Consider the following 14,240-nt stretch of genomic DNA (forward strand, 5'->3'; position numbering starts at 1 on the left):
GCAGGCTCATAGCGGAGGAGCCTGATGTGGGGCTTGATCCCATAACGCCGGGATCACGCCCTGAGCCGAAGCAGACGCTTAACCGCTGTGCCACCCAGGCGCCCCCAGAGATGATTTTTTTTATTGAAGATTACAATAAATTCTTTGCCACTCCTCCTATCCACTTCCTTATTTCTCCTTGGCTGTCCTTATTACTTGCTTTAACCAACAGAAACTGGTGGAAGTGATGCTATGTAACTTCTAAAGCTATGCCTAACGGGATTTGTGGTTTCCTCTTTACATACTTGTAACACTCCAATTTGGAATCCAGCTGTCATTCTGTGAAAAACCCAAGCTGTAGAGAGAAGTCCCTTCTACTAACAGGGATTGAGACACTACTACTTCTGAAGCTAAAGGTAGAGACCACACAGAGGAGAACTATAGCACCTTGATTAATAGCCTCAACTGAGTTCCCAGCCAACAGTCATTACTGAACTGTCAGACATTCAAGTCGGCCATCTTGGATGTCTCAGATCAACGCAGCTTCTAGGCAATTGTGACCCTAATCATTGCAACATGGAGCAGAAGATCCACCCAAATATGGTCAGGCAAACCACAAAACAATGACAAACTCTAAATGGCTCTTGTTGGTTTAGATTTTGAGAACCGTTATCAGCAATAGATAACCAAAATCGAGAGTGTACTATTAACCTCTTCATCATGGTAAGCGATTTCTGTGATCACAGTGGCATCTCCTAATTTAGTAGCCTCTCTTATACTACAATGTCAGTTTTATTCCACCTAAGTTAAATCATTTTTCATACAGTTTTTGATAACAGTTTTTCTAATATAAAATGCATTTTTCAGGATTCATTTATTTCATTTCAAAAGATATTTTGATTTGAACTGAAAGTTTGTGCTTAACACTTGGTTTGGTGAAATAGAAAACAATAAACACTATAAGATGTAGCCCTGTCATTAAGAGCCTTATTACTATTATACAGACATAAGGTACATATTTATTTAAAATAATTAAGAGTCAGTAAGAAGGAGACTGTCAGTAGGTGCAAAAATGAACTCAGAAATTTAAGTGGGACTGAAATGTTTCTGGAAGGCTCTTAAGAAGAAGAAAACACGTTTCAACATTTAAAAATATAGAGAACTTGAAATGTAAAGAGAAGTGAAGTGAAGGTACCCCAAATTGTGAGAAAATCACAGATTGAAGAATGATCATGGCCAAGGGGAGTCTACAGTAAGGAAACAAAGTTCACTAAACCAGAGTATAAATATGAGAAAATAACCCAAAATGCAACTGATTTGTGCAAAAAAAAAAAAAAAAAAGTACACAATTTGACTTGTTTAAACATTATCTTTTTTTTTCATAATTAAATATGTTTTGAACATCACTGAAGAGAAACATGGCTGTTGGCCTCAACCAAGACTCCTCATATGCAAATGAGTGTGCCAGATTTTGCACTTAAAATTCAGGAAGCAAAATTTCATCATTTCACACAAGTCTGAGTTTGTAATGGCATAGGTTCCTGATGGCAAATATAGAGATTGCTAGTTAGAAATATATAGAAAGTGAAACACATAAATGATGATGAAATGCAAATTTGCTGAAATTGTATTTACAAAGTTTTCTCTTTTCTTTTTAACTTCATTTTATACATCCTTGACTTAAAACTATTTATTTTCCATCTGGAAAATTCATCCTCTGGTACTGTGTGGCAAAGCAAAAAAGCACTCATAAACATAGACACTGATTAGCCAACCAGATTACCACCAGGAATCAGAAATACCACATCAAAAGATGTCTCAGTTAAATTTTGGCAAAAAAAAAAAATTCAGGAAAATGCAATTAGTATCAGAACAAGTGCATTCTTTTTCTTTCGCCGTGTGTAACTGATTGTACCAAGAGTGAGGGAAAGAGCAGACTCGTTTATTACATAGTCAGAGATTTGATTTTTAAAAGTCAATGGGATACATACTCTATATTTGCTATTTAATACTCTTTTTAAAAAGGTCTGGGGTGCCTGGGTGGCTCAGTCATTAAGCATCTGCCTTCGGCTCAGGTCATGATCCCAGCATTCTGGGATCGAGCCCCACATCAGGCTTCCTGCTCGGCGGGAAGCCTGCTTCTCCCTCTCTCACTTCCCCTGCTTTTGTTCCCTCTCTCGCTGACCCTCTCTCTGTCAAATAAATAAATAAAATCTTTAAAAAAAAAAAAAGATTTATTTATTTATTTTAGAGAGAGAGAGTGCACCCGAATGGGGGGTGGGGCAGAGGGAGAAAGAACCCTCAAGCAGACTCCCCACTGAACACAGAGCCCAATGCAGGGCTCAATCCCAGGACTGTCAGATCATGACCTGAGCAAAAATCAAGAGTTGGCCACTTAACCAACTAGAGCCACTCAGGCGCCCCTATTTAATACTCTTTTAGCGATTTCAAAATATATTAAGACTCCATATTATCTCGCTCAAAGCTGCAAGTGTTCTTATTTTCTCGGTAATAAATGAACACATTAATCATCTTTTTCCCATTATTCATTTACACTCACTGCTACTGTAGTAGGCACTGGGGCACAAAAATGAGATATGGCCCATGTTTTATGCTCATTAGTATTATGTATAATAGTCCAGCTCTATCTCTTAACAGTTAAGAAGCATTAACACACTTTACTTTTTGAGCGAAAATGCAAATACACATTTTTTTGGTTGTCTGAACGCTGAAAAAACTATATGCATATTGTTCTTATACCTAAAGACTTTGCATCACATTATTTATTCTTTAATTTAACACACATTTACTAAGTACTTATTTGCCAAACATAGTGCTAAATGCTGAAGATATAAATATGAATATATTCTTAAGAAGTTTTTATTGCCTAATAAAACAAAAAGGCAATCATGGAGCACCTGGGTGGCTCTGTCAGTTAAATGTCTGAGTCTTGATCTCAGCTCAGGTCATGATCTCAGAGTTGAGAGACCCAGCCCTGCATTGGGCTCCATACCGAGCTTGGAGCCTGCTTGAGATTCTCTCTCCCTCTCCTTCTGTCCCTCTCTGCCTACTCTTGCTCTCTGTCTCTAAATAAATAAACAAATAAATATGCAGTTATGCAAATAAACACAGGCAATAGGATATCAAATGTGCAAAAATACAAAGCTTTGCACAGAAAGAAGTGGTCACACTGCTACTCAGGGAGAGTCTGAAGATGCTTTATAAGAAGGTGATACTAGATCTGAGTTTTGAAAGCTAATCACATATTCAACAGGTAACCAAGCATGGTGCATGGTTCCAAAACCAAGACATATCACTATCAGAATGCTTTGTGACTGTTTTGATAAGACATGGGGTTTAGAAGTTCTTGTTCATGTGTGTACACATGCATGATGTATAAATATGCACGCATGTCTGTGTTTCATTGGATGTTGGGTTATTTTTCCCATTTGAAAAGAAACTAAAGATGCTGGTGTTCTTATTTGTGGATGTCACCAAACATTGGTCTTAATAATTTAAAAAAAATATTTACAGATTCACAAACATGACCAGTTGAATCAGATGTGCCTTGTTGATTTTTTATTTTACTTTAGGGTTCTTCAATGATATTAGTCTAGTTTTTGAGAGAGTAATTCCATTATTTGACATAAACTCATTATCTTCACATTTTTATATCAGTAAAATAAGAATAAGCATGCTCCTTCCCAAAGTTATTGAGAAAATTATTAAAAAGAATACATTTTTGATCTGAATATGTTAGATCTTATTTTAAAGGGAGAAATATATCCAGGTATATATGCATGAAAATTGTACTGTATAGAACCACTAATGACATGGCAGTGGGAAGAAGAGGCTATAAAAAAATCTTAAAACCTAATGATAAACAAGGTCCCTATTAATTCATTTAAAGCATAATTAAAGACACAGAAACAACAATTCTATCACCCAATATCTATATGTTATGGCACAGATTATGGATGTTAAACATGAAATTACACAAAATATAAAAATAACATCATAGGTGCTTTGGCAGATTTCAAAACTAACCAAAAGCAACGAAGAGTAATAACTAATTCAAAATAAAGATATTCATTAGCAAGAAGTAGTTCTAGGGGGCGCCTGGGTGGCACAGCGGTTAAGCATCTGCCTTTGGCTCAGGGCGTGAACCCCGCGTTATGGGATCGAGCCCCACATCAGGCTCCTCCGCTATGAGCCTGCTTCTTCCTCTCCCACTCCCCCTGCTTGTGTTCCCTCTCTCGCTGGCTGTCTCTATCTCTGTCAAATAAATAAATAAAATATTTTAAAAAAAAGTAGTTCTAGTATTGGATAAAAAGAAAGTATACTCAATGAAAATCATCAGCAAGATAAAGTACAATGGGAAAATTTAGATAAAATGAAAGGGAAAGTAGTTAGGAATTCTATTTTTGTAAAAGAAATATGCTATGCAATAAGATAAAAGCATTATGCTTTGTTAACTCATAATATACAATAGTCAAAAAGACAAAATATAGCACTGACCGGAGATTCCAACAATAAAAATGTCTGCTAGACATTTCATTTAGTTAGAAACAAAACTTCTGATAAATGCTTGGCTTGATTTCATGAAAATTTTACCTCTAAAAATGTAATTGTAGGGGAGAAAGGCAGAATCTATAAACTAATTTAAAAATGGGGTGATCCGTCAGTTAACATCTCACTTTTGGTGGTGTGTTGAACTGGGAAATGTTTGTCATTATCTTAGTTTACTAGAGATGCCATAACAACAACAACAAAACCAATTCTGGAGGCTAGAATTCTAAGACCAAGGTATCAGTAGGTTTGATTTCTGAGACCTAAGATTTCTTTCTAGTTCTCACCTGGTTTTCCCTCAGTTTGTGTTTGTGCTAAAACACTTCTTCTTGTAAGGACACCAGTCTGACTGGATTTAGGGTCCATCCTAATGATTCCACATACATTTTGCACTTTAAAGTCTCTCTCCCCAAATACAGTCACATTCTGAGGGAGTGGGGGTAAGGGCTTCAGTATATAAATTTGGGAGGGATATAATTCAACCCATAACACTCATCTTAGGAAGTGGAGTGAGGAAGTAGGAAAAGAGCATCGAAAGGGTAAGAGGTTTCACCTAAGAATTTTCCCAGCTTTTTAAAATCCCTCCCAGTGGCTCTATTTTCAGCAATGTTTTAAAACAAAATTTGGGAAGGTTCTAATCCAAAGATTCAATCGTTGTGGGCAGGAGTCAAACCCAATGTTGTTTGATGCCTTTCTAGCCATATTATGTGATTTTATTATGTTGACTTTGATTAGCACAAGCTTAAAAATTGATTCAACTGGATAGGGGAAATAGATTTTTGGTCATGTGCCAGTGTTGGTTGGCAGTGGCTATCTGAAGCACTATATTGCAGGTGTTGTAAGACCATGTCTAGACCCCATATGGAAAAGGATCACAATGTATTACTTAAGCTCGCCATGGAAAAGGGAGTGAGGAGTAGTTCCACATGTTCTATATACGTGCCTTTCTTATAATAGGACGTATCTTAGTTTCTACGGAAAGTGTACTTTTCAACTATTTGACCATCTATCTGGAACACTCAATTTTTCTTTTCTTTTTTTTTTTTTAAGATTTTATTTATTTATTTGTCAGAGAGAGAGAAAACAAGCAGGGGGCGCGGCAGGCAGAGGGAGAAGCAGGCTTCCCACTGAGCAAGGAGCCAGACGTGGGACTTGAGCCCAGGATTCTGGGATTATGACCTGAGATGAAGGCAGACGCTCAAACGACTGAGCCACTCAGGTGCCCCTACAGGTAGACATTCTTATCTAACCGTCTTAGCTAGAATAATGCCCACATTGAAAGGTGACCAGTTATCTAAATTCATTTCAGAGAAGCAGATTCTGTCACTACTTTATTATGTGAAGTCACACTTTAGCAACACTTTCTGCAGTCTCCACCCTTCCCCTTCTCCAGACGCAAATCTGTCCTGTTGTTTCTTTGACTTCTTTCTGTCCTGTCTTTTCTCATGGTGCTTTCTCTACCTCCCTTTTTCTGAATCAATTCACTCTGCTTTCTTATGCCTTTTCTTTCTCTCTCCTAATTCTTCCTATTCTGAAATGCCTTTTTATCTCAGTATAACAACCCACTGCCCACTCAGCTTTGTTACTAGAACCACGATGGACTCAGCTTACAAATTTCATTCCTTTTAAAGAATAAATTGCTACAACCTCTCTCCATGATTTCTTTCTTAAAAAAAAAAAAAAGAGCAAATGTACATTATTTAAACTTGAGAGTTCAGTTGCCTCTTTTTTCCTCCCAGCTTTCTTGAGATACAGTTGACAAATGACATTGCCTAAGTTTAAGGTTTACAATGTGATGATTTGATATACATATACATTGTGAAGTGATTACCACAATAAGGTTAGTTAGCACATCTATCACTTTACACAATTACTACTTGGTTTTTTGACTCTTGATGAGAACATTTAAGATCTACTCTTAGCAATTTTCAAGTATGCAATATTATTAACGGTAATCACCATGCTGTACATTAAATTACATTAAATTATTCATCTTATAACTGGAAGTTAGTACCCTTCATTAACACCTCCCCAACCCCGTGGATTCTTGAAGCCTACACTTAACATTCCTATATCAAAGATATTCATTATCAATCATATATATGGAGAACCTTGCTGTCATTCTTTATACAACTAAAACTACTTAAAAGCTACTATTTTTATAATATATTACTAAAACTAAATGTAGGTCATGTCCATTCACTATTTAATTCACAATAATTCGTAGGTTCAGATAAACATTTAATGTGATTTTTCAGGGTGTCTATTATTTTTTCATTGAAATGATCAAACAGATTTTTCAGGGAATGTTATTTAGGACATGGCAAAAATTAGGAAGAATATATCAATACTTGCATTTTAAAAATTCTTAGGCAATTTGTGGGGCACCTGGGTAGCACAGTCAGTTAAACATCTGACTCTTCTTTCAGCTTGTGATCTCACGGGGCTCTGACCTCAGCGCGGAGTCTGCTTAAGACTCTGCCCCTCCCCCCGTGCTTTCTCTCTATCTCTCTCTGAAAAATAAATAAGTCTTTAAAAAAATAAATAAATAAAAATTCTTGGTGATGTGTGAAACAAAACCATCTTTTGTTTCGTTTTTGGTAAGTACTGTGTTGGAAAACAGCAGAAGCATTTCTAAAACTATGAAGCAAATAGCTTTTGAAATTTAAGAATTTATCCTGAAGCTGAGTAACGGATTTGAAGGAGAAATGAATTTCTTTCCAAGATATCATTCTGGTTTAATTTGTTATTTTGCCCCCAAGGAATATATATACATGATACAGGAAGAAATCTGACAAAGAAAATATTTGTAATGCAATCCAGGGGAAAGAATATATAATTCTTAAAATGAATGTGTTACATTTTATATTCTGTGGAAGATGTCCAGGATGGAATGTGAAAGGTAAATGAAAGTAAGAAAATCCGTACCATTTCCATGAGAAGTGTTAATTAAATGAAATAATGAAGAAAGGAATATTTCTAAATTATCCTGAAATCTTAACAGTGACTGTACTTTCAGGAAAATGCTTTTTCCCCCAGATATTTTTGTTTCTTAAAATCATTAAACTCCCAGAAATTGTAATATTTTGCTATCTGTAGTCTACTTCATTTTCTGCATTTTGTATTAAGAAGCATCACAAAATAGTTTTATCAGGCCCAAATATCTAAGGTTTTGATTTAGAAAATATGTTTACTACATAGGCTCTGATTCACATGCAAAGGCAGCTACTGACCACCCCCACAGTTCCTTAGTTTGTGAGGTTTTTTTCCCCAAGGATTGTAATGGGTTTGTGCTAAGTGACATATTTATTCGAACCCAGATCCCTCACATCTAATTCGGTGCAGTCAGTAAAGAGACAAAGCAAAGCAAACATGTCCACTTTGGACCCAAATCTCTTATTCAGGATCCTTAACAACTGATCTAGTCCACACAGGCAAACTAATTACTGTGTACTGAAATATTTAATCAGGTTAACATGACCATTTATTACGACTGGATGTAACACAAATGCACCAGACTCAATATATCCTAAAATAATTTATGAGTTTTTCTCTCAAACCCAATTCTACTTCTATAATCATACTATCTAGGAATAACCTAATGGCCCAAACAAAACACACTTGAGAGTGAAAGGGGTCACGAACTCATACTTTTACAATGTCTCAGGCCAACTGGGATGGATGATCATACTGTAAATAACAATCATTTAGTCATTTGGTCAAACAAAATCAGGTGTCCTATTTGACTTACCATTTTCCTTCTAATAAAATAAGCTTAAGGGACTTGATTTTACTTTCTCTTCCCTTTTCTATTATCCCTACGTGAAGCTCTCTCATCATTCCTCACCCAACTAGGACTTTCTGCCCCTGACTTATCCAATAACTTCTGCCGAAGTGATTGCTTTGCAAAGTGCAAAGTGCAATCTGGTAATGTTGCTGTCCTCGTTTAGACAAAAATAAATATATAAAAAGATCTTGCCAACTCCAGGATAAAGTTCAGACTTCTTAACATTCCATATAAGATTCTTTATGAACTCATTTCCTCTGAAACACTCCATATTCTTGCTCACACAGGCTCCTCTTGATACATTATGCTTTCTTGTGTCTTCTTGACTTCAAGTTTCTAATTTCATTTGCACAGAATAATCCCTAATACACACACACACCACACACACAATGGATTCTTATTTATCTTTTAAATTATTGCCTAAGACTAGAGACTCTGGTTTTTATTCTGAGTACTCACTTTGAGACCGAATTCCACCTTTTGGGGAAATATTTCTCCCACACTTCTACCATACGATTCTAGTGAGGGATCCTAATTATAGATTTACATCTTTTGATGACTGTTGATCTGTTCAGGGATAGGCGTGTAGTCCAAGCCAGGCCAAATAGTCCATCCTCATGAGTTTGTTGATCCGACTGAGGAAAGAGATTCAGTCTCTCTTTGATGAGTAAGCTATGCTACATGAGGCATGGCAGTGCCGGAAGACAAGTTCACAAAATAAAGCAACTTGGAAATTGCATCCAACGGCATAGAAAGAGGCTGTGATGTTAGAGCAGGAGCCCTGCAAGTGTTCAAGGGGATTCCCAGTTCTATTTGTCCCTGAGGTCCATGCTTCCCAAGGAAATATGAAATTTTAAATAAAATCCATTTTTTTCTTTTATTTGTATCATTGGATTTTTCTCAAGACAAGATGCCAAGATGAGAATAGCTTTCTTTAATCTGTGATTTCATACGATGGTGGAGTTGTATCATACAAACTTTACTTAGACATTATCATCCACATATGCTAATCAAGAGACTAAAAAGAATTAATATTTAAGATAATGTGGACAATTCCACTCAATGAACACAGGTTTTAATGTGTGTGTAAAATCCAAGTCTCTCATTTTTGGTTCCCAGGTTCCCCCCAGAATGGAAGTATCTTTTTTTCTTGTTGTTGTTGAGTGTGAGCCTTACTTTTTAATATATGATATAATTTTAAAATTAAAAACAACCCCCAAATGCATAACAGTATCTTGTTTTCTAAATATTATTCACCAATAAGTAGAAGTAGGGCTTCTTGGGAAAGAGGTTAATTCCAGGACTAGGCAGGGAAAATACATGAAACCAGTTCCAGAAAATAAGGAAGTGCTTGAAGAAAGATGAGGGCTTGTCAAAAGGACACAAGAGCAACCTAATGGCCCAAACTGGAACACTTTGAGCATCAAAATAAATAATGATATTATTGGGATTAGCCTGTAGAATAAAAAAAATATCCAAAGTCCAAACTCAATTAAGTGATAAGGGACAACTCCTCCTTATAATAGAATTCCAATTAATAAACGTGTAAGGAAAGAGGGAAATAGAAAATCAGCATGAAGCAGATATCATAGTAATAATTTCTGTCAATGAGATCTATTAGTGGGTACTAAAGCTAACTGGTTAATATCTGAGGAGAAATGGGATTTGCATCATATCAAAGTATCTCCCCCAAAATATTTATTAAGTAAAATGTGGTAGAAAGTAATGTTATGTATAGTAGAGAATGTCCACAGAAGACACCTTAATCAAGTGATCGATGACAACATCATCAGTAAAAACATATCATCGTCATGAACCCCATGATATGATGCACTCAGAAAAACACAACATCCTTCCTGTGGTACAATGGCCAAAAAGCATAACCACAGTTCTTTTTTTTTTTTTAATTTATTTGACAGAGAGACAGCCAGCGAGAGAGGGAACACAAGGAGGGGGAGTGGGAGAGGAAGAATCAGCTTCCCAGCAGAGGAGCCTGATGTGGGGCTCGACCCCAGAACACCGGGACCACACCCTGAGCCGAAGGCAGACGCCCAACGACTGAGCCACCCAGGCGCCTCACAGTTCTATTATGAAAAATATCAGACAAACCAAAGTTGAGAATTTGAAAAATAACTTACCCACACTTCAAAAGTGTCAAGATTCCGAAAGACAAGGAAAGGCTAAGGAAACATTGAAAGATTGTAGGAAACTAAGGAGAAATAACACTTATTCAACATTGGATCTAGGATGAGAGGATGGGATCCTAGCACAGAGAAGTACACTAACGAAACCATGGTAATTAAGCTAGTGATCTATTGACAGCAATAGACTAACGGGACAGACAGAATGCCCTCAAAATGACCAGTGCAGGGGTGCCTAGGTGGCACAGCGGTTCAGCGTCTGCCTTCGGCTCAGGGCGTGATCCCGGTGTTATGGGATCGAGCCCCACATCAGGCTCCTCCGCTATAAGCCTGCTTCTTCCTCTCCCACTCCCCCTGCTTGTGTTCCCTCTCTCACTGGCTGTCTCTATCTCTGTCGAATAAATAAATAAAATCTTAAAAAAAAAAAATGACCAGTGCATGTCTGGAACTCAAAATAAGCCAGAATTGGTGGGTCAAATGAATGATAATAAGTTAGAAAAAAATAATTAACCACGTGAAAAAAAAGAGAATGTTTCCTTAGTTCATTTAGGTAAAAGAATATCCATTCATAGGGGTGCCTGGGTGGCGCAGTTGTTAAGCGTCTGCCTTCGGCTCAGGGCGTGATCCCGGTGTTCTGGGATCGAGCCCCACATCAGACTCCTCTGCTGGGAGCCAGCTTCTTCCTCTCCCACTCCCCCTGCTTGTGTTCCCTCTCTCGCTGGCTGTCTCTCTTCTGACTAATAAATAAATAAAATATTTAAAAAAAAAAAAAAGAATATCCGTTCATAGTAACACCATCCAAAATACCAAAGGCTGGAATAAATGGGTAAAAATGGGTAATGATGGAAAGAGGGTGAATACGTTTACACACACGTGACTGTTATAAAGTAGTCAACACAAGTGAATTAGAACCACATATTATTATATGAATAGATGTTAGCATTAACACAGGAGACAAGTCTTAAAAATAGAGCGTGATTTTTATATAAGTTTTAAAAAATAAATTCAAAATTATACTCTATAGTTATATCTACAAGTACAATAAAATGACACTATAAAGAAAAAAGGAGATCGTGACTATAAGATTCAGAATGCGGGTTATTGCAGATGAACTAGAAATCGTTTGCTTCTGGTTATATGGCATTCACACTGCTCTGTCTCATTAGCGGTTGTTCTGCATTTTAGTCCACTAATCCTTTCTGAGTCCCTCCATTAATTTATTTAATATGCTACTTGTTAGGCAATATGAAAATCTTTTTACTTAATTAGTGAGTTAAGCTCATTTCCACTTACCGATATTATTCATACGTTTGCTCTGTGCTAACTATTTTATGTAGTATTTCATTATGTAGTTTATTTACTCGATCTCTATTTTTTTATGTAGGAAAGTTTTTATTTTAATATTTACTTTTGCATGAGTAACTCTATCCAAGTCAATGATCTTTTTCTGATTTTCTCTCATTATGTATTGATTAGTACCCTACTACAAGCAAGAAGGAAATTAGCAACTAACCAGTTCTTTCCCTCCCCTCCTTTTCCACATCTGATATATAATAAATTTTACTCTCAATAACCTCAAGCAACCAAAAAGTTTTTCCACTAGTCATGTGATCTCCTCACTTTATTCTTATATTTTTATGATTATATTCTTTCGACATTACCAGAGCATAGAGCTATGATGTAACTTACTCTCCTTTATAGCTATTATTATAACCATTTATCTTGTTTTTATGAACATTATTTAGTCTTGGTTCTGATGGAAAATATATTTTTTATGTTTCCCACCAGTACTTATGTTCATGTCTCTTCTGCCATTTGGTAATCTAATCTAATTCTTTAATAGATTTCTCAGGAAGTGTATATGGAGATAATATTGCCTGAGGAAGTGATCATATAGATAATACTATATACTTGTATATTTATAACAGTACACAGTCTTTCTATTTGAAAGTCAATTGCTTAGATATAAAATCACTGGCTCACATTTTCTCTCCTGGAGTGTTAAATGTATCATTTCATTGTCCTCTGGCCTAAGATTATTACTATTGAAATATTCAATAATAATTTGACTTTTGACACCAAGTGACTTTTTCTAGAGGCCTAAAGGATATTTTCCTTTTATATAATCTACCAGTTTTATCCGAATGACTGTGTTTACTGTTCCATGTACATTTTTCCTGATATATGGTATGCTATCTCAATATTTCATTCTGGAACTATTTTTAGGAGAAAATTTTTACATTTGAAAAATTTCAGGAACTTGTTTTCAATGTAAATTTAAATTTTAAATTTTAGCAATTTTTCTGTGCTAATGATTTCCTTTACTTTCTTGAGGATACCTAACAGCTAATTTTTGCCCAACGTAAATTGATCCAACAAATAATGAGAAGTACAGGACGAATCAAAATAAGGCTATAAATTCCTACCAAATCTGTCTTCACCTCCCATCTTTCTACTGAAACTTTTTGCAAAACTCCCTAATGACTTTCTCTCCCCAGTATCTAATGGCTTCATTTGAATTATTATTTTACATTGTTTCGTCTCTGATGAAATTTGCTTCTGTCGACTGTTTTTTCCCCCTCAGGGTTTGTTTTAATTTGGATTCTTTGATTGCTCTTCCTTGATTCTTTTTGTATATTTCTCTATTATCCTTTTTATTGCCCTTCTCGAGCTCTTAAATAATTGACTCCCTAGAGTTCAGTCTTGATTCATTTTTTCTTTTCTGTTACGTATATCTCACTGGGATGTCATCTGCTCCTAAGTCTTTAACTGGATTCTCTCTGCTGAGATGTTCTAACTTCTATTTCATGCTCCAATATGTTTTTTCAACTGATTACTGAGTACTGCTGTTCTGGTAATACCTCAAACCTAATGTGTCCATAATGAATCTCATTATCTTCCTCAAATATCAAACCTGTTTTCCTTTTTCCATTTGCATTAAATTTTCCAATTGTCTTATGAATCCTTATTTGGCTCTACTTTTCCACTTTTATTCACATTGGTTGTTTTCTGAATTACCTTAAAAATGCTTCCTAAATGCATTTATTTAAATCTACACTGCCACTGCCTTTAATTGAGGCTTTTTTCAAAATGTCAGCATCAGTCTAACTGCTGTCCCTGCCTTATTTGTCTATGTCCCCCCAACTGCATATTCTTCACCAGATCTTCAGAACAGCACTTTAAAAAACATAATTTGGGGGGGCGCCTGAGTGGCTCAGCCATTAAGCGTCTGCCTTCGGCTCAGGTCATGATTCCAGGGTCCTGGGATGGAGCCCTGCATGGGGCTCCCTGCTCAGCTGGAAGTCTGCTTCTCCCTCTCACACTCCCCTTGCTTGTGTTCCCTCTCTCTCCATCTCTCTCTGTCAAATAAATAAATAAAATCTTTGGAAATAAGCAAACAAACATAATTTGGCATATCATTCTCCTTTTTTAAAACACTTGATAGCTCATTGCATATAGCAATGATTACCAACTGTTTTTATCATTATTTTAGCCATGGCTCTTTACCAATTTCTCTGAAATGAAGCGTATAGATAAAAAAGAGAGTTTCTCTGACAAAAGCAGAGATGGGAGTGCTACAGGGTGGAGGGCCCAGAGTTTTGCCCACTAAATCTTCTTACTCCCTTCCTCCTGGGACACCTCTGCTGAATCCTAAGAATTCAAGATCGAGGGTTTGAAAAAAGCCTCAAACATTTTAGCATGCTATTAAAGACCATTCATTAACTGGTTTAAACTCCCTACTTCTCTCTGACTCTCACACCATT

Source organism: Ursus arctos, unplaced genomic scaffold (assembly GCF_023065955.2).
Source record: "Ursus arctos isolate Adak ecotype North America unplaced genomic scaffold, UrsArc2.0 scaffold_12, whole genome shotgun sequence".
Classification (NCBI taxonomy): domain Eukaryota; kingdom Metazoa; phylum Chordata; class Mammalia; order Carnivora; family Ursidae; genus Ursus; species Ursus arctos.